Raw genomic sequence first — 26449 nt, forward strand, 5'->3', positions numbered from 1 at the left:
ATGTTATTCTCTACTCTTAGAAAAAAGGGCGTCCCCATAGGAGAACCACTTTTTGTTCCAGTTAGAACCCTTTTTTGGTTCCATGTAGAGTCCGTTCTACAGAGGGTTATACATGGAACCCAAAAGGGTTCCTCAAATGGTTGTCCTATGGGGACAGTCGAAGAACCATTTTTGGAACCACTTTTTTTCTGTGTATGGTTAGGCAGTCAATCAGCAAACACACTGTACGTGGCTTATGATATAAATAAGGAATATGGTGAAACCCAAAAGGTTCACGTTTGTACCCTTTTATAGCCGACTGTAGTTAGCAGAGTGCATCTCGCCACTGGGCAGGAAATGTAGGTTAGCTCAGGCTTGCATCACATATCCCCCTCGGTAGTGGATGTGACATGCTGTGTTCCTGAGATGGAAACACTAGAAATGTAGATATGTCTGCTGGGAAAGCCTCTGCACATATTTAGTGACTTGTTTCATACAAGCAAGCATGCAATAAAGTAGCCTCAAGCCATGCTGTATTATGCTGTAGCCAAGACTACTGTCATTGTCATGCCATGTAATGTAAGAGCTACATGGAATGTATGTAACGAGGCGAGCAATACACATGTACTGTCTTCTACACACAGGATGACCTAGAGTAGTAAGTGGACTTTTACTGTCCTTTGTAGGCGTACAAAAATCTAATTTCATTTCTTTCTATGGAGCCAACCCAGCAAACTGAAAACATTCCCAGAACATTAGCTAAGTTCTAGTTAGGGTTTAATCTAAAATTAGGGTGATAACATCCTTGATAACAAAATGTTTTCAATTAAATATCCTTGTAATATTCAACAACCATCTTTAATAACTACCACAGAAAATTCAACAGTTCTCATTAGGTTCCCAGGTAATGAAATAACACAATATACCAGTAATGTTTTCCCAGCAAACCAAAATTGCTTCTGTGGATGTACCCAAGAACATTCATTAAGTTGCAACAAATGTTCTCATTAATGTTAGGGCTGTGATAAGATATTACATTTTGTAAACCAGTTATTGTCATGCAAAAGACTGCCGGTCTCATGGGAATGTACCGTTAACTTCTCTAGGGTAGGGGGCAGCATTGGGAATTTTGGATGAACAGCATGCCCAAATTAAACTGCCTTCTACTCGGGCCCAGAAGATAGGATATGCATATAATGAGTATATTTGGATAGGAAACACTCCAAAGTTTCTTAAACTGATAAAATAATGTATGCGAGTATAACAGAACTGATTTGGCAGGTGAAAACCTGAGAAAAATCCATTCAGGAAGTAGGACTTTTTTTGTTTCTTGTAGTTTTCTATTCAATGCCATTACAGTATCCATTGACTTACGTCTCAAATTACAGTTCCTATGCCTTCCACTAGATGTCAACAGTCTTTAGAAATTGTTTCAGGCTTGTATTCTGAAAAATTAGTGAGTAAGAGCAGTGTGAATGAGTGGACCCTGCCATGTCACAGAGCTTTTTCATGCGCGCGACCAGAGAGTGCCTTTCTTGTTTACCTTTTATATTGACGACGTTATTGTCCGGTTGAAATATTATAAATCATTTAGGCAAAAACTACCTGAGGATTGAATATAAACATTGTTTGACATGTTTCTATGAACTTTACGGATACAATTTTGATTTTTTTGTCTGCCTGTTGTGACTGTGATTGAGCCTGTGGATTACTGAAGAAAATGCGAACAAAACAGAGGTTTTTGGATATAAAAGAGACTTTATCAAACAAAAGGAACATTTATTGAAAAAATTAATGTCTTCTGAATGCAAACATATGAAGATCATCAAAGGTAAGGGATTATAATTGTATCTCTATTTCTGACTTGTGTAACTCTTCTACTTGGCTGGTTACTGTTTGTAATGATTTGTCTGCTGGGCTATATTCTCAAATGATTATAAGCTATACTTTCACCATAAAGCATTTTTTAAATCTGACACCGTGGTTGGATTCACAAGAAGTTCATCTTTATACCTGTATGTTTAATAGTTGTATCTTTTCTGAGTTTTTATAATGAGTATTTCTGTATTTGAATTGGGCGCTCTGCAATCTCACTGGATGTTGGCCAGGTGGGACTCTAGCGTCCTACATACCCTAGAGAGGTTAATTAACATAAACATGTTTAGTATCTCCAGGTCCACGCATACAAGCCACTGATCATGCCTTTAGGGCACCGATAGTGCCCTAAACATCGATAGTAACATGTTTCCACAACAAAACAGATTTCATTAAACTGTTGACAGTCTCTCTCTCTCTCTCTCTGTGCACTGGAGAAAGGAATGAAGGACAGTGTGGAGGAGATGGAAGCACATGGTGGTGAGATATTCTGTATTCTAAAGGTAATGTGTCAGCTATTAATTATGAAAATATAAAACATGCCCTAGGCTATTCAAAATCAAAGGCAAATTCACTAAAATTGTAGGCTAACTCTGAATTTGCTTTATTTAGGCTAGACAAATTATGTACCAAAGATATCTTAAATCAGTATTTAAAAAATAATGTTTTTCTGCCATGTATAATATGCAGCAGGCTATGTATTGTATAACAACACAATCATTATTTAATTCAGATTTTCTGGCTTGGGCTCATATATAGGCCTATGCACATGCATAAGCTCTAATGGGTGTTTTGAAGGTAAAGGGGGATAACTTGTCAGTTGTACAACTGAATGCCTTCAACTGAAATGTGTCTTCCGCATTTAACCCAACCCCTCTGAATCAGAGAGGTGTAGGGGGCTGCCATAATCGACTTCCACGTCTTCGGCGCCTAGAGAACACCGTGTTAACTGCCTTGCTCAGGGGCAGAATTACAGATTTTTACCTTGTCAGCTTGGGTACACAATACATTTTGGCTGTTCTTTAAAGGTTCCCAGAATGTTTCATTAGGTTGTGGGAACAGTGTGGGTACATTACAAGAGACACATTCCCAGTAGCCATGGCAGTATGATCAATCAGGAATTCCATGCTTCCTTTTTAGCCTTCTTAGACATAACTAACCCAGGGATATATTGGTAACTGGGTTATTCACCATCACTATACCCATTCATCCTCTTTACATGCTGCATACTTCTGGGACAATATTTACAAGGTATCCAAGACTCTGAGTGCTGATCTAGGATCACTTTTGCTTTTCAGATCATGAACAATAAGCCAGGGGGGACCATATGAAGCGTCGGAGGTAGGAGTTATATCGGGTGCGTTTTTAAAGTTGAACAGTCAATTTTTACACAATGATTGGGAGTTTACAGTTAGTCTAAATTCTGCATTTCTGACTGGATAAAAAACTATTCTAAAGAGACATGGTTAAAGAGTATGTGTGATTGAACCTGCAATCTTCAGTCAGATAATTAACTCTGCGCGACCAGGGAATAGCTTTTGGCATTGTGTTTTCTTTCCAGTCAAATATGGACAATCAGGAAACAGACGACAATTTCTGAGTTATTAAAATGTTCCAATCCTCTTCATACTGTACCACTACATTATATTAATTTATTTCTACATCACGTGTTGAAAGTCTTATATGTGATTTTAGTTGGATAAACTTTCCTTTATTAAATAACTTGTATTCTTGTGTATTCATAGACTTCTTAAAAACAGACTCAGAACCTTCAAACTAAATAAGAAAACAATTGGACCTTTTCTCAATTTCAAAATCACATTTCATAAGACTTTCAACACATGATAAAATAGTGTTACAAGTACAAAAAAATGCCAAAGCTATTCTGGCTATTTGGCCCTGTCCGGGGTTATCGTTGGACAGGGGCACAGTGTCTCCCGACCCCTCCTGTCTCAGCCTCCAGTATTTATGCTGCAATAGTTTGTGTCGGGGGGCTAGGGTCAGTCTGTTATATCTGGAGTATTTCTCCTGTCTCTATGTGAATTTAAGTATGCTATCTCTAATTCTCTCTGTCTCTCTTTTCTCTCTTTTCTCTCTCTTCTCTCTCTTCTCTCAGAGGACCTGAGCCCTAGGACCATGCCTCAGGACTACCTGGCCTGATGACTCCTTGCTGTCCCCAGTCCACCTGGTCATGCTGCTGCTCCAGTTTCAACTGTTCTGCCTGCGGCTATGGAACCCTGACCTGTTCACAGGACGTGCTACCTTGTCCCAGACCTGCTGTTTTAGACTCTCTCTCTAGCGCACCTGCTGTTTCTAACTCTGATTGATCGGCTATGTTAAGCCAACTGACCTTTACTCCTAAGGTGCTGTCCTGTTGCACCCTCTACAACCACTGTGATTATTATTATCTGACCCTGCTGGTCATCTATGAACATTTGAACATCTTGGCCATGTTCTGTTATAATCTCCACCCAGCACAGCCAGAAGAGGACTGGCCACTCCTCAGAGCCTGGTTCCTCTCTAGGTTTCTTCCTAGGTGCTGGTCTTTCTAGGGAGTTTTTCCTAGCCACGTGCTTCTCCATCTGCATTGCTTGCCGTTTTGGGGTTTTAGGCTGGGTCCTTGTACAGCACTTTGTGACATCAGCTGATGTAAAAAGGGCTTTATAAATAAATGTAATTGATTGGTTGGTGGTACAGAGAATGAATGATCTAGCTAGGGAACCAAACATTGCAGGTTCAAACCCCACATGAGCAGATTGTCAACATAATGGAGTTTAAAAAACATTTTACATTGACATTTTAGTCATTTAGCAGCCGTTCTTATCAAAGCTCCCGGGGGGCGCAGTGGACACTGTATCTCAGTGCAAGAGGCGTCACTGCAGTACCTTGGTTTGAATCCAGGCTGCATCACATCTGGCCGTGAATGGGAATCCCATAGGGCAGTGCACAATTGTCCGGGTTTGGCCGGGTAGGCCGTCATTGTAAATAATAATTTGTTCTTAACTAGCTTGCCTAGTTAATTTAAATACAGGTTAAATTTAAAATACATTTAAAAAAGAGCGATTAGGGTTAAATGCCTTGCTCAAGGGCACATATGATTATGTTTATATGATTAAATGTTGTTCAAATGAATTAAATGAAAATGCCCTGTGTCTCTATATCGCGTACAATACAGTTCACAAAATGCAAATTGCCATTACATCTGGATTATATCTAGAGAGAAACATAATGGGGATGTATTCCAATCGGCTTTCTTATGCATTAAGTCATTTTTGGTCAAACTTAAGTATCAAATCTTATAAATGTGGACCTCCAGAAAAAGATACAAGGTATATTGCGTATATTGCTAAAACTATAACAAATATGCTATGAATTCATAAAAACAGACATTTCATTATTGCAATATTAAGGGAATGTCTTTAACTTTAATTAAACATTTTTTGAATGTCATCACAGCGGAGTATATTTTGTGTTGGGAAACAATCTCTTCTAATGTACCAACACTGTCCCACAACCTAATTAAATGTTCTGGTCACCTTTTAAAAATTCAGAAAGGATGTTCTGTCAACATTCTTGCAACATTAAATTAATGTTGTGTGCTTTTTTTTTATAAATTTTTAGTGATTTTCTTAAACTTGCATTGTTGGTTAAGGGCTTGTAAGTACGCATTTCACTGTAAAGTCTACACCTGTTGTATTCGGCGCCTGTGACAAATAAAATAAAATAAAATTTATTTTGAGTTCCAAGCAAACCAAAAATGTATGTTTCTGTGAATGTTCCCAGAACATATTTTAGGAAGCGGCACATGTTCTCAAAACACACACACTTTCCAGTCGTGGTGATGATTGTAGAATGTTTGTATAAAACATTCACCTGATTTTGCAAGAACATTTCTAGAACACATTTAATATTTTCTTGAAATGTTCCCAGCGGACTGATTAACTAGCTTTTGTTTTAGTTAGAGTGTGCCACGCGAGAGTTCATGTATGCTGAGTGCTGTGTTGAGTTTCCGAATGCTAGATTAGGCAACAATAAACAATGGGACATTGTGTGTGTACAGTATGCACGGCTGCAGCTGTACGACCCACTCCTCACTGCGCTTGATGTTCTTGTTAGTCAGTTTAATAAGCTTGTCCAGGCTCAGCCTCCGGGACATGACTATAATACCACGCACACCCAGGTCACCTTACAGAAATAGTTATAATGAAGTACCACAGATCTACAGTAACACCAAAGACAGAAAACTGCTTCTCCAATAGAAATCCCTGATCACACTTGCAGGCGATGTCATGGCGACGTTGTCTAGCTAAGCTCATGCATAGAAACATGGCATCAGGTCTAACGGTCGTCTTGCACTGAACTGCACATGTGCAGGCCGTCAAATCAAAGGCATACCTTCAATATAAACCTTTTTTTTATGAAAATGTGTGTTTGTCACTTTTACAAGGTTGGAGTAATAACATGTTCATATACTTAAGGAATTGGCTCGAATCTAGGTTGCGCCATTAGATAAAAAAAATATATATATGTACAATTAAGGAATCATTTTTCACTTCTCTCATTGACTTATTAGAATACAGTAGACGGCACGGGTCAAAATGATTGATTGATGACCGTACGTCATGATGACGTGTACATGTCTGAATATGAGCCTCCGGCCCGTCCCCCCCCTGTTCATGTGTTCACGTGTTAGAGGGTGTGTGTTATTTTATAGCTCTATGGTATGCTTTGAAGTAGTCCTGTTGCTTGATGTCTAGGGGGGCTGGTTGAACTGGGGAGGGTGGGGGTTGAGTGTTTGAACTTTTGGGACCATGTATGACTCCCACCCCCCAGCTTTATCTCCCTTATGGTTGTTATCTATGAAGCAGGAATGTCCAGGGTTATGGATCTGGGGCCTAGGCTTTATAAATGTCCAGAACAAGCCATTTTTAAGACCTGAATATTAAACATCTAAAATATGTCTACAAGGGGAATTCTCGGAGTGCTCTGTAGCTCATGTCATGAATCCAACGCCAAAAGCCTGGAGGATATTTTGCTTTAGGCTCCAGAATGTTTTAAAGGATTTTTGTGTACAAGCGAGGGACATATTTCGTACATATTCAACCCGGAGGAATCTACGGTTAAGATATTCACAGACAGCGTGTCCCAACCCTTTTATCGTGCAGAACCCGAGCCTTTTTCTCCAGCGCTAAGGATGCGAGAATGGCTTAAAATAAGGCTAGCTTTGTGTCAAATGGAACGCGCCCTGAGTGCTTCAAGGCTGCCAGGATATGCGTTGGAAGAACAAGTCTGTGGACGAAATGATCTAATGGCTCTGAGAGTAACTTGCATGGGGTATACCCCGGACTACCCCTACGTCATGATGACGCGTGCATGTTTAAATATGTGCCCCCTACCCGGCCCCCCTGTTCGTGTGGTCATGTGTTAGAGGGTGTTTGTTATTTTATATCTATATGTCATGCCTTGAAGTATTCAAGGTGTTTGATGAGTAGGGGGAGTCTGGTTGTGTGTGGGGGGTGTTTGAGTGTTTGAACTTTTGGGACCATGTATGTCCCCCCCACCCCCCAGCTTTATCTCCCTTATGTTTGTTATCTGATGAAGCAGGAATGTCTGGGGCTATAGCGCTGGGGCCTCATCATTATAAATGTCCAGAACAAGGCTTGCGAACCCAGAACCGTAAACCCTATTTTTTAAACATGGATTTTGCGATCAGTGGCAAAGCTGTGATGACTGTAGCATCGGAGGCAGGACCGCGTCTGAAACATCGAGAAAGGGCAAAGTATACAGCCGCAATATACGATGCACCAAAAAAGCGGTTTCTAAATGTATATAGAACCCAGATACCTCCCGCAACTGCGCTGAAAGATGAAGTGCTGATGTCTAACAGACAGCATTGGGGGTATCTGTTTGATTACTTGGCCTGTAGCGTGAAACTCTATACGTTAGCCGAAGGAGAAGAATATACCGACCAGAAATTAGGAGTGACTTATGGCGTTGAAGACTGGACGGTTTTTCGACAGGTTTTGTGTCCCGAACTGAGCCGTATCACCAAGGGTTACAGCTTGTTCACAGGCTACGAGACCCGTTGGGAAGGTACCCCGGACACCTCAGGAAGAGTATTTCACCGGGTGAAACTACAGAGAAAGAATGGACTTCCCTGCGGCTGCGTGGAGTTCTATGTCAGCACAGCGGAAATCCGAAACCAAAACATCCGGGATGGCGGTTCAGACGGGGATTTCCGGCTTCGAATGCTTATCCCCTTTAAATGCTGGCCTTTAATGGAATTGAAAATGTTGGAGATGTTGGACGCTCTGTTTGTACAGAGCCAAAAGCGCCAGAGCATTGTTCGGATAAAGAAGTGCATAATATATACGAATCCGGAGGATTACGACTCAAAGCAGCCCCAAGAAGGTACAACGTCAGGAGAGGTAGCCCCCAAAGAAACCGAGGTAAGCAGCGTTGTTAACCCCGCCCAGATACCCCGAGGGCTGGTTCAACAATAAAAGGAGTGTTCTTAAAACCTACAGTTCTTGACCTACGCATTGACCATGGATATTCCTAACACATACCCGATCTCCGAAACGGCCTGGGCTCCCGACACTAAGGATTGTATGCCTCGCAGCCCTCCATTCTACTCCCCCCTGGCAAGACCCTCGACACCCCCTACATGTACACAACCTGAGGACGTGTTTGATGGGGTGGTCAGTACTATTTTTGTGAACACAATCAAGGCCTCAGTAGCCACGCTTTTAGACGTGGTGATTGGAGAATATATACAAGAAAAATGCATCGGTTGTGAGATTAATCACCCCAGCCAGCGCAGGCATCCATGCCTATACGACCCCCCAAGATACTACTTCTTCAACAATTTTGAGGCGCTGGTGAAAATACTTTGGTCCTCCTCGCTGGTCAGAGCCCTGGAGGCTATGGGCCTTGTGCCGTCTATCCCCAGAGTTTACGGGGTAACCGAGGCATTCCTACACGAGCTGAAGGAGGCGATTCACATACACGAGAAACTCAAAGAAATCCGACACACCCTGGTGGAGGATAATAAATACAGGGAGGCGGTGGTGTCTGATGTGATGACTTTCTGGCTCAATAAACCCCAAGAGCCCGAGTGACATTTTTATCATTTAGATGTAGAGCAATGGGTAACTATGTGTATACGATGTTAGAGAGAATAAATACATTTTTTCTTTTGAGAGAACTTACAAGTGTTATGCATCAAATTATTGAAAATAAAGTGAACAATGTCTCGTTCTACACAACCCCCAATTCCGGGGCTAATGTAGAGCGTGTTTTGAAAATGGACCAAATCATGAATCATGTACGACATGCGGGCGAGTGTCTACAATGGACACAAATGGTAACCCGGCTTGGTGGTGATTCTGAAGAACTAAAAACAACCTTGTCTAAGATTTTACTTTATTTGTTTGAAACACCCTTTAATTATAACATGTATCATATTTGTTGTTTATATACTTTTATTGCTGATGTGTCTGTTGTAAAAATTCAGCGAAAGAAACCTGTTAATCTAAACCAAATATACAAGGTTTTGGGGATGGGGTTGGGTATGGGGCCCAATAAATGGACATATGTGAGAGATAAATTATTCCCATTCCCCGCGGATATACATGCAGGATTTTACAACATATTTGTGTATACCGACATCATATCCTATCAAAGGGTCGGAGACAGCTGTGTGCCACTCCTGAGAATGGTTCATATAGACGGAAAGGACGGCGACATAGTCACTGTCACCTATGACAAGCCACACTACGTACCTGTAAGCAAGAAATATATTGAAAACATTCTTGTTGAGCTTAAAACGGATCAGAACGAAAACATTGAATTTACTTATGGTAAAACGATTGTAAAACTCCACTTTAGACCCACCAAAACCTCTCTACATATATAATATTATTATTATATATTTTATATACATAATACATCTAAATTAAAATTATGGAACACCGACATCTCGACCCTAACCGGTATGTCACATACTATGTGGATCAAGTGGGTAATTGGTTACCCGGCTATTATGGATCGCCAACCATGTATGGTTCGGGGATCGGAGGGATATTTCGTAACCTCTTTAGGATGGTTTTACCGTTTATGAAGAGAGGCTTCAGCATAGCCAAACCGCATTTAAAATCAGCAGCAAAAAATATAGTAAGTGAGGTTGTCGCCAATGCGATAACCAGAAGGGCGTCACCAGATGTCGAGAGTCAAGAAGGCTCGGGGTTGATGATGTTGTCTCGAAGACCGAAAAAGAGACCTCCGGGTATAAGGCGAAGGCTTGAGCCTAAAAAACAGAGGTTAACGGTTAAAAGAAACTCAGTTAGTCAAAGACGGGGTAAAGTGAGGAGGTCTGGACCAAAAACGGTAAAAAGAATACTCAGAAGTATTTTCTAAAAGAACAAGCACCATGGCTCTTTTACACCGCATGTCCTCTGAAGCTATAAAAACAGAGCTCGATCTTTTCACGGCCCCCTTAACCTTTAGCATACCTGTGGGCAGCAGAATCTGCAGTCAAGAAAACCTATTTCTAGGCCCTTTACCGCGATACGTGGTTATAGGTTTGGTTGATCACGCCTCCAATACGGGCAGCTTAAATAAAAACCCATTTAATTTTCAACACTTCAATGCAGAGTATGTCGCTCTGTGTCAGGACGGACGTCAGGTCCCTGGTAAGGCTTTCCAACCGCAATTTAATAACAACATATCTGTGTGAGAATTTTACAATCTATTCCTGGCTACCGGGAGGCATCTAAAAGATCTCTCTTTACCTATTGACAGAAATGATTTTGCAGAGGGTTACACAATGTATGCTTTCAATTTATCCCCTGATGATGACACCTCAGGAAATCTTTCTGTGGTGTCCCAAGGTAACCTCAGGCTGGAAATGCGTTTCTGTACACCTTTAGCCTGCACCGTTAGTATGATTGTTTATGCATTTACATTTACATTTAAGTCATTTAGCAGACGCTCTTATCCAGAGCGACTTACAAATTGGTGCTTTCACCTTATGACATCCAGTGGAACAGTCACTTTACAATAGTGCATCTAAATCTTAAAGGGGGGGGGGGGTGAGAAGGATTACTTATCCTATCCTAGGTATTATGCCTGCTCTGATTCAATCTTGGAGGTGAATAGCCGAAGACAGGTTTTAGTAGATTATTATTAAGGATCGTTGTGCAAAGACATGAATACCCAAGAGTTGGAAGGGCTCATGAGCCGACTGATTGGAAAACAATTTTGCGGAGTGTTGGCTTGTGATGAATTACCTATGGAGAAATGGAAGGTGCGGCCTGCAATGTTTATTGTCGATACCCATCCTAAAAACATGCTGGGTGAACATTGGCTAGCTGTGACATTAGAATAGGAAGGAGGAAGAAAAATCTCAACTTTTTTTGATTCCTATGGCTTTCCCCCCGGTTTTTCACATTTCCCCAAATCTATTAAAGAATTTCTGACCAAAAACGGCTCAAAGATATACTACAACATCAAACAGGTGCAAGATACCCTTTTCAACGACATGCGGTCAACACTGTGTATTCTACCTATGCCAAAGAGCACGGGGAGTTTCTTTTGAAGATGTTATGTCTCTTTATAAGGATGATTTAAGAAGTAATGATAAAGTTGTAGCTTGTTTTGTTAGAAAATATCAAAAGTGTTCAAATGTGTATCCTTTAAGAACGTGTAATCAAGGTGTATGCTCACGCCAAATGTTTCAAGAATGCCACAAATGTTAAATTGCTTATTTTTTCAAATAAAATGTATTGAATTTAATCAGTCATTCAAAAGTCATTCAAAAGTCTAACCACCCAGAGAGATCGGGATTAGGGAAAGGTCCAGAGGCGTTCAGGGGGGTAAATGGGTTATCGTCATTCATTTCATAAGGATGCAAGGGTTTTGGGGCATCTTTAGGGGTGCTGTATCTCGGTGAAGGTTTGTGTTTTAAAGAGTGAATCTGTTGCCGAATCTTATAGTTGGGTACACCCGAGAGGGGTATGTTGAGGATGGCCAGGGCCTTAAGAAACTGAAGCCACCCTGGAGGTCTTCGGTCATCAGCAACCTTGTGGGCAGATGTGGTACTTTTAAGCAAGTCAAGTATATGCGAACCCTTGACAACAGCACCCTGAAGGATAAACTCTCCTTTGTCGTTCCAAGTAGCTGCCCCATTTGAGTCTTTTAGCTTGTTCATAATGTAGCTAACATTTTTCCTGTTACGTGCCGGAACAAGTCATGCATAACTTTATCTTCAACAGGCATTTGATCTTCAGACGGTAAGCTCGCAGGTACAGGCATTACAGGGGCGTGGCTCTCGCGAGGCTCGTCATCTTTTAAAGGGTCCTGTAGGGAAATAGTTAAATGACCTGTCTCTCTCTCTCCCCTTGTTTCACCAAGGACAAATACCTTTGCAAGAGGTTTGTGTATTTTTGGACCTTATCATAGGGGTTCAATCCTTTTTCATTCAAAATATCCTTCATGGCCGTATCCAAATCATTTTCTGCTGTTTGTCTGATATTTTCGGGACCCTGCACATGTTTTTTAAGTCTATCCAACTCTTGTTGTGGCACTAGATACATTTTATTGGCCATCACCCTATGTGTTCAACCACCACGTCGGGCTGCAATAAGGCTGGTGATGAAGGGCACGGCTATACTTAGTAAAGGTAGAATAAAACCGCCAGACTGTTGTATGCTATGTCGTTTCTTTTGAAGACTGACCCTTTTATTGGCAAAGAGCTTGATCGCAGTCTTTTGTCTCTTTAATTTTTTCAATTGTGTCAGGGTGAGTGGAATGCGTCCTTTGAGAAGATTCAAAGCAATCTCACATAGGGATAATATGAGATCTGAAGAACAGTGACCCAAGATGGCCTTCCGTTCATTAGATGTAGCCCCAACTAGGCTTTTACATTTACATTTACATTTAAGTCATTTAGCAGACGCTCTTATCCAGAGCGACTTACAAATTGGTGCATACACCTTATGACATCCAGTGGAACAGCCACTTACAATAGTGCATCTAAATCTTTTTAGGGGGGTGAGAAGGATTACTTACCCTATCCTAGGTATTCCTTGAAGAGGTGGGGTTTCAGGTGTCTCCGGAAGGTGGTGATTGACTCTGCTGTCCTGGCATCGTGAGGGAGTTTGTTCCACCATTGGGGGCCAGAGCAGCGAACAGTTTTGACTGGGCTGAGCGGGAACTGTACTTCCTCAGTGGTAGGGAGGCGAGCAGGCCAGAGGTGGATGAACGCAGTGCCCTTGTTTGGGTGTAGGGCCTGATCAGAGCCTGGAGGTACTGAGGTGCCGTTCCCCTCACAGCTCCGTAGGCAAGCACCATGGTCTTGTAGCGGATGCGAGCTTCAACTGGAAGCCAGTGGAGAGAGCGGAGGAGCGGGGTGACGTGAGAGAACTTGGGAAGGTTGAACACCAGACGGGCTGCGGCGTTCTGGATGAGTTGTAGGGGTTTAATGGCACAGGCAGGGAGCCCAGCCAACAGCGAGTTGCAGTAATCAAGACGGGAGATGACAAGTGCCTGGATTAGGACCTGCGCCGCTTCCTGTGTGAGGCAGGGTCGTACTCTGCGGATGTTGTAGAGCATGAACCTACAGGAACGGGCCACCGCCTTGATGTTGGTTGAGAACGACAGGGTGTTGTCCAGGATCACGCCAAGGTTCTTAGCGCTCTGGGAGGAGGACACAATGGAGTTGTCAACCGTGATGGCGAGATCATGGAACGGGCAGTCCTTCCCCGGGAGGAAGAGGAGCTCCGTCTTGCTGAGGTTCAGCTTGAGGTGGTGATCCGTCATCCACACTGATATGTCTGCCAGACATGCAGAGATGCGATTCGCCACCTGGTCATCAGAAGGGGGAAAGGAGAAGATTAATTGTGTGTCGTCTGCATAGCAATGATAGGAGAGACCATGTGAGGTTATGACAGAGCCAAGTGACTTGGTGTATAGCGAGAATAAGAGAGGGCCTAGAACAGAGCCCTGGGGGACACCAGTGGTGAGAGCGCGTGGTGAGGAGACAGATTCTCGCCACGCCACCTGGTAGGAGCGACCTGTCAGGTAGGACGCAATCCAAGCGTGGGCCGCGCCGGAGATGCCCAACTCGGAGAGGGTGGAGAGGAGGATCTGATGGTTCACAGTATCGAAGGCAGCCGATAGGTCTAGAAGGATGAGAGCAGAGGAGAGAGAGTTAGCTTTAGCAGTGCGGAGCGCCTCCGTGATACAGAGAAGAGCAGTCTCAGTTGAATGACTAGTCTTGAAACCTGACTGATTTGGATCAAGAAGGTCATTCTGAGAGAGATAGCGGTAGAGCTGGCCAAGGACGGCACGCTCAAGAGTTTTGGAGAGAAAAGAGAGAAGGGATACTGGTCTGTAGTTGTTGACATCGGAGGGATCGAGTGTAGGTTTTTTCAGAAGGGGTGCAACTCTCGCTCTCTTGAAGACGGGAGGGACGTAGCCAGCGGTCAGGGATGAGTTGATGAGCGAGGTGAGGTAAGGGAGAAGGTCTCCGGAAATGGTCTGGAGAAGAGAGGAGGGGATAGGGTCAAGCGGGCAGGTTGTTGGGCGGCCGGCCGTCACAAGACGCGAGATTTCATCTGGAGAGAGGGGAGAAAGAGGTCAGAGCATAGGGTAGGGCAGTGTGAGCAGAACCAGCGGTGTCGTTTGACTTAGCAAACGAGGATCGGATGTCGTCGACCTTCTTTTCAAAATGGTTGACGAAGTCATCTGCAGAGAGGGAGGGGGGGGGGGGATTCAGGAGGGAGGAGAAGGTGGCAAAGAGCTTCCTAGGGTTAGAGGCAGATGCTTGGAATTTAGAATGGTAGAAAGTGGCTTTAGCAGCAGAGACAGAGGAGGAAAATGTAGAGAGGAGGGAGTGAAAGGATGCCAGGTCCGCAGGGAGGCGAGTTTTCCTCCATTTCCGCTCGGCTGCCCGGAGCGCTGTGGCTTCTCAAGAGGGGCAAGTTTCTTTTTAAACGCAGAGACATAGCGGCTACTTTTTTTTAGGAATGTACGCAGCCGGCCACTCCCACGGGAACAGACCGGTTCGTAGCCTCAGGTGTTCTGGAGTATTTGCTTTTAAATCCACGATTAAATAAGAAAATGGTGCTTGGGTAGCGTCCTCGTAGCTCTCCATAAAGTAGGATTTCCTTCCCGGGTACATCTGCTGAGCTAGAGTGTTAATTTGAGGTTTGTCTCTAGGACTTTTGAACAAAACCATGTAATTGGCGTTCAAACTGATGGTGCGGCTATTTTTACCTTGGTGAAACACATTCTGCACCAAGTAAAGCACGGACAGGTTTCTATGATGAGTATATTGGGTAAACGCTCGGGCAATTTCGGGATGTTCGCTACCTGCAAATAGCATATCATCCAAAACCAACAGATTGTTTTTATGAGGAGGTAAAAGTTCATCATCAGACAGGGTATCAGGTATTTCTTCAACAAACTTGATTTTTATTGTCTTTAACAATTCATCATACAGAGGTTGATAACATGAATAACACCACACAACATTATCAGGCTTTTGAGATAACACATGTTCAAAATTCTCTAAAATACTTTTTACAAAACAATTTTTACCACTATTCGAAGGCCCTGCGATTAATCTGTTAGTCCACTAGGGGCATTATTTCATTTTTGGATAAAAAGACGTGCCCGTTTTAAGCGCAATATTTTGTCACGAAAAGATGCTCGACTATGCTTGGAATTGATAGTTTTAGAAAGAAGACACTCTGACGTTTCCAGAACTGCAAAGATTTTCACTGTGAGTGCCGTTGAACAAAAGCTTCAGGCAAAACCAAGATGTTTGAGCGCCCAGGAAATGAACAGGATTTCTGTAGCTACGTTTTCCATGATCGCCTTATATGGCTGTGAATGCGACAGGAATGAACGGACACTTTCTATCGTTTCCCCAAGGTGTCTGCAGCATTGTGACGTATTTGTAGGCATATCATTGGAAGATTGACCATAAGAGACTACAATTGCCAAGTGTCCCGCACGGTGTCTGCGTGGAAATTGGTGCGCAAAAGTCAGCTACCAGTATTTTTCCATCCGAATCAGAGAAGAATGCAGGCTTCCAGGGACGGCATTTCAATGAAGAGATATATGACAAAACACCTTGAGGATTGATTCAAACAACGTTTTCCATGTTTCAGTCGATATTATGGAGTTAATTCGGGAAAAAAGTTTGACGTGTAGGTGACTGAATTTTCGGTTAGTTTCGGTAGCCAAATGCATAGTAACAAACGGAACGTTGTGTCCTACACAAGAATCTTTCAGGAAAAACTGGACATCTGCTATGTAACTGAGAGTCTCCTCATTGAAACATCTGAAGTTCTTCAAGGGTAAATTATTTTATTTGATCCCTTTGCTGGTTTTTGTGAATATGTTGCGTGCTAAATGCTAACGCTAAATGCTAAGCTAGCTATCACCACTCTTACACAAATTATTGATTTTCTCTGGTTCTAAAGCATATTTTGAAAATCTGAGACGACAGGATTGTTAAGAAAATGATAAGCTTGAGAGCAGGCATATTTATTTCATTTCATTTGCGATTTTTAGAAATCGCTAACGTTGCGTTATGGTAATGAGCTTGAGGCTGTAGTAACGCGACCGCATGCGGGATGGGGCGGACTATGAGGTTAAGGCCGAAAATGGTAGTTGCAACCGGGGGTCAAAACCTTCTACAGCAGTCATTATATCTTAAGCTTTAAGACCCCTGGAGCTTGTAGCATAAGTCAGTAGCCAAAGGGGTAATGTGGTCGGTCAGGCAAAAGCAGTCTCTTGTCATAGACAACCCTGAATCTTTTAGTAAGTGGGGCCTTCCTCAGATAGGAGTAGGAGCTCCTAAATCTCAAAGTCACTATTCCTGTCATTTAGGAACCCCCCCTCGAACAAGCGTGTGATTGATTCCTAGTTTTTACACAAGGGGTATTTTTTCATAGTTTTTGAGTCACGCCTGACACACTGCGGCCTGTAGCATAAGTCAGTAGCCATAGGGCAATGTGGTCCCGTCAGGCAAAAGCACTCTCTTGTCATAGACAACCCTGAATCTTTTAATGAGTGGGGCATTCCTCAGATGGAAGCCCTTTTTATCCCTAACAATCTTTTTGTAGGAGCTCAAAATCTCCAAGTCACTATTCCTGTCATTTAGGAACACCTCGACCAAGCGTGTGATTGATTCCAAGTTTACACGCTGGGCAGTTTCATAGTTTTGAGTCAGTCCTTTGGCTTTCAATACCACGTGATTCTTTAGCGTTCTAAAAGCATAGCTTTTGGGACCACAGGATGACCATTCTGTGATATGGTCACCCTCTGCGAGTTCACTCGTTAAGCCACCCAGATAGTTGCTGAGTGGGGGGCTCCAATCCCCCGGTTTGCTTACATAGACCACAGAGTCTGTGTCATGGTAAAGTACCCACCTCTGAAGCTGCTCCATGAGCTGGTACAGTTCAAGTCGGCCATAGGCCATGGTAAATGCTGCAAGAAACACATTTACATTACCTGGGGGTAGAACCCACTTCTTGTTACGTCGCCATTGCACCAAGGCAATGTCTTGACTCAAGAATGAAAAATGTGAAATTTCGTATTGGTCCGAAAAAACGAATTCCAAAAATTCTTCAGGGTCTTTAATAATCGACGTTGTTAGCATATTACACCTCTGCGCTAATTTGCCCCAAAGCGAATTTAAGTACAATTTCGACACATTTCGTTTGGTTTTGTTGACCTCTATTCTGTCAGGGTCAAGAAGGATGCCTTCTCTGTCATGATAGTCTTGAATGTACCTGTCTTTACTCTCTTGATCTGTGACCGACGCAGGATAGCCTGAAGCCATTTGCTTACATATAGAGGCTGTAGGCAGATAGTGTGTACGGTATGTTTTCATGCATGCCGATGCAATAGTTGTACAACTCCAGGGGCAAATGATCCCCCGATTGCTGATTTGTCTCAAAATAATAGAACACATATTTCTCTGAATGTTCATCTTCAGCCAAGGGCTGAATATAACACTCGTGTGGTACTTCTTGAACCACTTCAGCATTTCTGCTTTTCAGAGCCCCTTTACAGATTGGACAATGTATGATTCCACAAACATGTGGTTTAGGGCTATCTATTTTAAGGCTGTAATTGCAATGACATTTTGGGCATTTCTTGTTAATGGCACAAATGCTTACAGATTTACAGGCCTTAGGGTGCCATGTTTAAATTTTGTGTTTATCGTAACAGTAGGTCGAACGACATGTGCGATGGCAATCCTCACATGGTGTCAAGTTGAGGGTTTGCATAGGGCACTCTGCATCCTGACATACCGAACAGTTATAACGGCACGAGTGCCCCCACTTTCGGGTGTAGCCGGTATGGCAGGATGGACACACATAGGGTGCGCCTATGAACGCCGTGATGTTGATAACGGCGTAGTAATGTTCGTTTTGCACATAAAAGTACAGAATCTGAGGGTGCGGTTGGGGGGTGTTTTGGAACTTCAAGAGAGCTGCACTAGCTCTACTGTGGTACAAAACCACAATCTTGATATTCAAAAAGTTTTCAAATTTGACAATGTCTGAGAATGCCACCCCTTCCTGTATCCCGAGACCCACCGCCATTTGGATCTCTCTAGCCTTTTGCAATGCCGTCAGATCAGTACATCCGGGGTTAAGTAAATGCGCTAGGCCTATTGCAAAACGTAGCTTATTATCGGGATTGTGAACGTTTATGAGGTAGGCCCTTTTATTGCTTATGATTTCTGACTGCATTAGGCTATCAAGCTTCCTTCTCTGCCCACCACCCCCCTGCGGTTGACGTATTATTTGCACTACAAGCTCGAGGGTCCGATCGGCTATGATGGCTAAATTTGACTGAACAAGGCGTTCTACCAGCGCGGTAAATTATTCAAGATCTGCTTCGCCATTGGGTAAAATAAGAGATACTGTGTTATGCAGGCTATCTCCACAAATTTCCAACTGTAAGACATCACGAGGTTCGCCATAATCTCTTGCCGTCTCTAACAGATAATTTAGAGTGTCCATTATCATCATGTAAAATACAGCATAGTCAAGATTCTGATTCACCCATAGGAAATTGAAAAACTGTCGAATCTCTGTATTGTTGAATTTATTCCTGTACACAACCCTGACACATCTATCATGAACATCTGCCTCCAGATTTATTAGACAATTGTCCAATTCCCCAAAAACATCTTGTGGCGTTTCAGACTCTACGGACCTGGGCGTAACTGGTTGTTCTATCGCTGTTCGGGTGGTCGGGGCCGAAACTGTCTGACTCTCGTTCATCCGATTAATTAAGGTTATGAGGGCTTCGGGAATCAGGGATAACATGTTTTCCTCAGGCGCCCCTGACTCGTTCATACGATTAATCATTTCTAAGAGTTCGGCTGGAATCTGTGTTAATATGCTTTCATCTAACATTCCTGACTCGTTCATACGTTTAATAACTTCTAGGAGTTCGGCTGGAATCTGGGATAAGAGGCTTTCAACTGTCTCCCCTTGTTGCGTTAGTTCTGCCATTTTTGGATAATTAAGGGTGTTAGTTTTTGGGTCTTTCTGTAATGGTTGGTGTTACATGTATGATTTTAGCGTCTGTATTTGTGTTTTTTAATGGGGTTGCTGTTTAACATGCGTGGAATTGTTCTATGCCAGAATAACATATCGTCTCTGTACTGTCTCTCAATTAAATCCCCCAGTCGTTTGTATAGCAAAACATTCCTCGATTTCAAAGCCCTGGAAAATAAATGTGAAAAACCTTTCTTGTTCGGCTGCAGGTACTGAGGCCGTAGAATTGACTGGGTCGATAAGTTTGGCCGCATCACAGAATAGCTGGTCGTCAACATCTGACATGTCATTAAAAACAGTTCTCTCGGGTGTTTCATCGGGAATGCTCGGGGCGCCGGAATCCCCCACCCCAGCTCTAGATGTATGTGGCCGTCTGTGCCGTTTTTCGCCGGGGCGGAGTCTGAATGAAAATAATACATACATAATTACATTATTAGATATAAAAAAATATATGTTAGCTACATACAAATGTCAAATACATTTCCGTTATAATAATATATATTAACAATACATAGTTAAAATACCTCAGCTTTTTTGGCGCTTGTTGTGACGAATCGCCAAAACCGGGGGTGTGTGACTTTTTCCCTCTAGCATTCCAGATTCTGCTGGGCCTGTCTCCGGGTAGTCTGAAAAAACATTATTTGTCCTTGTTTTAACATAGGCTATCAACAGATCTATAACTAATAAAAAGGCGTATAACTAATAACAAAACTGTATAATGGTCTCATACCGTGTCCCTGGAGCGCCGGCTCGTGAAGCAGCAAGTTCCTGGCCCAACAGCAGTTTTCTGGTGGGCTTGATTCAGAGCAATGTACTTGGGCCACCGCTGCTCTTTGCCTGTTGCGGTCTGGAATATTTCGGGAGGGGGGTCGATGCTCCCTGGATTCGCTGTGAGTTTGAAAAATCACTCTGCATCAAAGTCCTGCGTGTCAGATGTCCATGACGCATCCTTTATCATTCCTGGCTGTATGTCGGCTGTAAATACATAAAATAGTATTTTTTTAAATAGATTGGGTATGTGTTTAATTATAAGGACTTACAACGAAAAAAGGCCGCTGGTGATTGCCTGCCTGACTTTTGCTCCTGTGAACCCCCCTCATGTTGTTCCAGATCCGGTAAATCGCATAAAAGCTGCGTAAATGTTGGGGATCCTAGACACCATTAGACAATATTAACAGTTATACGCTATATCTACACTTTTTTTAACCTATATTGGCCTTTTGGCCTGAAATACCCAAATAACTAGGGGTTAATATTCCAATAATATTCAAACAAATCTTAAAATATGTTTTTCATTTACTCACCTCCAGAAATATCCATTATGCGAGATCCAATTATTCAGAATATTATAATATTTTTTTTTCATCTGTACGTGCAGCTCAATATTCGGGGCTGTATGTTTGCGCTAAAGCAATGCTAACAGCGTTAAAAATAGTTCTGTCCCTAACTATCTAAAAGTACAGAATGAGTTTGAGAGATGTATGCTACACCCCACCCCTGTATGTCTGTTTTAGAGCCCCCCAAAAGGCTTTGAATTCAAAGTACCGTTCTGTCTGCATTGGGTTTGCTAGAATCCCTGTGTGTTGATTAGATATCAGTGTTTAACCCGGGCTGTAGGCCTATATCTTGACAGGCCATATGACGGATAATGTAAACCTTGGTTTCAAACGATTCTCTACAGATAGAGCTCTGGGACCCCGGGTTGAACCCCCCACCTTAGGATTTATGTAACACACACACACAACCACACACACACACGCCTGTTGCTACGTCACAAGCCCACTCACACACACACACCCCTGATTCTATTTTACTTCGCGACAGAGCTGGAAGACGTTAAATAGGCTTTTCCCATAGTTAAAGGGTGAGATACCGTTTTTTAAATTCCTTTCATTGAATTCCAAAATATTTCGTACAACCTTTAAGACATGTTTGAATTAAGTAACACATTTGAATAATATTTAAACATGCATCACACGTGTTTTATGTAAAAAAAAAATTGGAGGCTGGTCTTTGTACATTATTACAAACTTTAATAAAACATAATGTTCATAACATACCCATGTAGGAATAGACTATAAAATAATACATGTTTTTTCAGATCTTACAGTTGTCTGCGCCAGACCCTAGCGTGAGAGAAAAGAGCGCTACCCCTTAGTTAAATGGGGGCTATACATTTTAACACACGTTATAATTCAACATTTTTTACAATTTCTTCCAGATATAGGGGTCCTGTTAGCCCTGAACATTATCCGTTTCCAATTCCCCATCGCAAAGTCTTTTCCGCGGCGTGTCGAAGCTCTGTCCACTTTTCATCCAGGGAAAGATCCGCCTCCGACCTTGTTGTTCCGGGGTATGTCTCAACGATAACCTCGGCCATCGCCGTAATTGTTCACGATTTTCGAAAAGACTGTCCAGCTTATTCATCAGGGTTCGGAAAATGTGGTAATCGCGCCATTTAAAACTGAACATTATTTGAAAAAAATGTACATCCTTGCATGCTTTGGAGGATACATATGAACTGACCGTTTTCGTAGCATTTGCCCTATCAAATTGTTCACATGCTAAAATTGTCACTCTGGAGTCTGGGTTATAAGCCATGGAAGTGACTCTCAGAGCCATCAGATCATTTCGTCCACAGACTTGTTCTTCCAACGCAAATCCTGGCAGCCTTGAAGCACTCAGGGCTGTAACGTCGTTCTTCGTTTGTCGAAAGAGAGTCGGACCGAAATGCAGCGTGGTGGTTACTCATGATCTTTAATGAAGGATCGCGATACATGAAATAACTATTACAAAATACAAAACAACAAACGGAACATGAAATCTAATTACAGCCTATCTGGTGAAACTACACAGAGACAGGAACAATCAACCACGAAACACAAAGCGAAACCCAGGCTACCTAAATACGCTTCCCAATCAGAGACAACGAGAATCACCTGACTCTGATTGAGAACCGCCTCAGGCAGCCAAGCCTAATACAACACTCCTACTCAGCCGCAATCCCAAATACTACAAACCCCAATACGAAAATACAATATATAAACCCATGTCACACCCTGGCCTAACCAAATATATAACGAAAACACAAAATACAATGACCAAGGCGTGACAAGGGCGGGTTCCATTTGACACAAAGCTAGCCTTATTTTAAGCCATTCTCGCATCCTTAGCGCTGGAGAAAAAGCCTCGGGTTCTGCACGATAAAAGGGTTGGGACACGCTGTCTGTGAATATCTTAACCGTAGATTCCTCCGGGTTGAATATGTACGAAATATGTCCCTCGCTTGTACACAAAAATCCTTTAAAACTTTCTGCAGCCTCAAGAAAAATATCCTCCAGGCTTTTGGCGTTGGATTCATGACATGAGCTACAGAGCACTCCGAGAATTCCCCTTGTAGACATATTTTAGATGTTTAATATTCAGGTCTTAAAAATGGCTTGTTCTGGACATTTATAAAGCCTAGGCCCCAGATCCATAACCCTGGACATTCCTGCTTCATAGATAACAACCATAAGGGAGATAAAGCTGGGGGGTGGGAGTCATACACGGTCCCAAAAGTTCAAACACTCAACCCCCACCCTCCCCAGTTCAACCAGCCCCCCTAGACATCAAGCAACAGGACTACTTCAAAGCATACCATAGAGCTATAAAATAACACACACCCTCTAACACGTGAACACATGAACGGGGGGGGACGGGCCGGAGGCTCATATTCAGACATGTACACGTCATCATGACGTACGGTCATCAATCAATCATTTTGACCCGTGCCGTCTACTGTATTCTCTCTCTTATCAAACCCCGGCCTGGTGTGTTTGGTCTGTTTCGCAAGCGTTCAAGGAAGTCTCGAGACATTGCTCCTCTGGGCTTAGAAACTCTGTGGTATTAACTTTAATGTAGTCCTACTGTGCTATAGAAGATGGCGTGGGATAAGGCCATTGATTATCGGGTCCTTTGACATTGATGTAGAGACAGTGATGTAAAGTGGTTTTTAATTGAGCTAACCCTCGTGTCTGAGAATTTTTCATTATATTATGTACATTCATTTTGATCACTCTATCGGACTAGGAGTGAACCAGGAATAGAAGTGAACCTGGACTAGAAGTGAACCTGGACTAGAAGTGAACCTGGACTAGAAGTGAACCTGGACTAGAAGGGAACCTGGATGAGACGTGAACCTGGATCTGCGAGGACCACCCTATAATCTTTGGTTAAATGTATGGTACACTATATAACGTTGAATGAAAAATGTATCTGCTTTGCTTCATAACAAAGAAACATCAGAAACATCAGAGACAAAGAAAACCCCAGTAGGTAATTACTTGACATCAACTGCACACTGTTTCTGGAACGAGAGGAGAGGAAGGATATCAGAAGTGAAAGGTGGTTACACCATCGGTTCCCACACCATCGGTTCCCATCCGTGTAAGGAGCAGGATTGGTCCTGACAGGGGATGCCACAGACCCTTACACCTCCGCCTCTCTAGCCACACTGAGCCATATGCACCACCAGCCTGTTCAGATTATTATTCATGAGATGTCCATCTTATTTAATAGTTTTTTTTAATAAGAAGTGAAACATTTTTTGTATATATACTGTATACTATATATATATATGTATACAGTACCAGTCAAAGGTTTGGACACACCTACTCATTTAAGTCTTTATTTGTACTATTTTCTACATTGTAGAATAAGAGTGAAGACATCAAACTACATAATAACACATATGAAATCACGTAGAAACCGAAAAAGTGTTAAACAAATCAAAATATATTTTAGATTTTAGATTCTTCAAAGTAGCCACCCTTTGCCTTGATGACAGCTTTACACACTATTGGTATTCTCTCACCCATCTTCACCTGCAAAGCTGTTATCAATGCAAACGGTGGCTACTTCGAACAATCTAAAACATAAAATCTATTTTCATTTGTTTAACACTTTTTTTGGCTGCCTTCGATACTGTGAACCATCAGATCCTCCTCTCCACCCTCTCCGAGTTGGGCATCTCCGGCGCGGCCCACGCTTGGATTGCGTCCTACCTGACAGGTCGCTCCTACCAGGTGGCGTGGCGAGAATCTGTCTCCTCACCACGCGCTCTCACCACTGGTGTCCCCCAGGGCTCTGTTCTAGGCCCTCTCCTATTCTCGCTATACACCAAGTCACTTGGCTCTGTCATAACCTCACATGGTCTCTCCTATCATTGCTATGCAGACGACACACAATTAATCTTCTCCTTTCCCCCTTCTGATGACCAGGTGGCGTGGATGACGGATCACCACCTCAAGCTGAACCTCGGCAAGACGGAGCTGCTCTTCCTCCCGGGGAAGGACTGCCCGTTCCATGATCTCGCCATCACGGTTGACAACTCCATTGTGTCCTCCTCCCAGAGCGCTAAGAACCTTGGCGTGATCCTGGACAACACCCTGTCGTTCTCAACCAACATCAAGGCGGTGGCCCGTTCCTGTAGGTTCATGCTCTACAACATCCGCAGAGTACGACCCTGCCTCACACAGGAAGCGGCTCAGGTCCTAATCCAGGCACTTGTCATCTCCCGTCTGGATTACTGCAACTCGCTGTTGGCTGGGCTCCCTGCCTGTGCCATTAAACCCCTACAACTCATCCAGAACGCCGCAGCCCGTCTGGTGTTCAACCTTCCCAAGTTCTCTCACGTCACCCCGCTCCTCCGCTCTCTCCACTGGCTTCCAGTTGAAGCTCGCATCCGCTACAAGACCATGGTGCTTGCCTACGGAGCTGTGAGGGGAACGGCACCTCAGTACCTCCAGGCTCTGATCAGGCCCTACACCCAAACAAGGGCACTGCGTTCATCCACCTCTGGCCTGCTCGCCTCCCTACCACTGAGGAAGTACAGTTCCCGCTCAGCCCAGTCAAAACTGTTCGCTGCTCTGGCCCCCAATGGTGGAACAAACTCCCTCACGACGCCAGGACAGCGGAGTCAATCACCACCTTCCGGAGACACCTGAAACCCCACCTCTTTAAGGAATACCTAGGATAGGATAAAGTAATCCTTCTCACCCCCCTTAAAAGATTTAGATGCACTATTGTAAAGTGGCTGTTCCACTGGATGTCATAAGGTGAATGCACCAATTTGTAAGTCGCTCTGGATAAGAGCGTCTGCTAAATGACTTAAATGTAATGTAATGTAAATGTAAATGTAAAAAAACCTTGTATGAGTAGGTGTGTCCAAACGTTTAACTGGTACTGTATATATATATATATATATATATATATATATATATATATATATATATATATATATATATATATATATATATATATATATATATACAGTATACAGTATATATACAAAAATATATATATTGAATACTGAACTGTTGAGGAAAAGCTTGCAAGTAGACATGTCACTGTACCGTTTACACCTGCTGTATCCTGTGACAAATAAACTTTGATTTGATTTTGATTGATTCTGTACATTTCTAGAACAAGTACCAATGGATGGGTTGTCTCTCGGGTCCCAACTGGCTTTAGTTGAGGGGCTTCCATCTTTGGAGAGCCTGAGATGCTATTTTAAGGTAATTTCCTAAATAATGTCAATCAGGTAATAAGGGTTCTAATACTTAAGCTGGAACTGACAGCACATAGCAACATGCAATTTTATTCAAATCTGTTCATATACACCTCCAGGAAGAAACATTTTCTGACAAGCGAGCACTTACTGTAGATATGGTCATTTTCACATTTTCATACATGCATAGAATGTTTGGGAATAACGTAGGGTAAGGCATTTGTGACAATTCTATAACAATATAGAGGGAAAGCAGCCATGCATTTAGACAATCAATAGACAATGCAGTAAATAACCCCCCCATCCAAAAAACATCTGTCTAGTCCATGACTGTAGTCTACACAGACCGGTATGCCATAGCCAATCAGAGCTACAGTAGGCCTATAAGCAAATAAGTAATTTGCCACACGGGCCTGACATCATTCACTTTGAACTGGACTGTGTGTTAACAGGC

Source organism: Oncorhynchus keta, chromosome 8, assembly GCF_023373465.1.
Source record: "Oncorhynchus keta strain PuntledgeMale-10-30-2019 chromosome 8, Oket_V2, whole genome shotgun sequence".
NCBI lineage: Eukaryota > Metazoa > Chordata > Actinopteri > Salmoniformes > Salmonidae > Oncorhynchus > Oncorhynchus keta.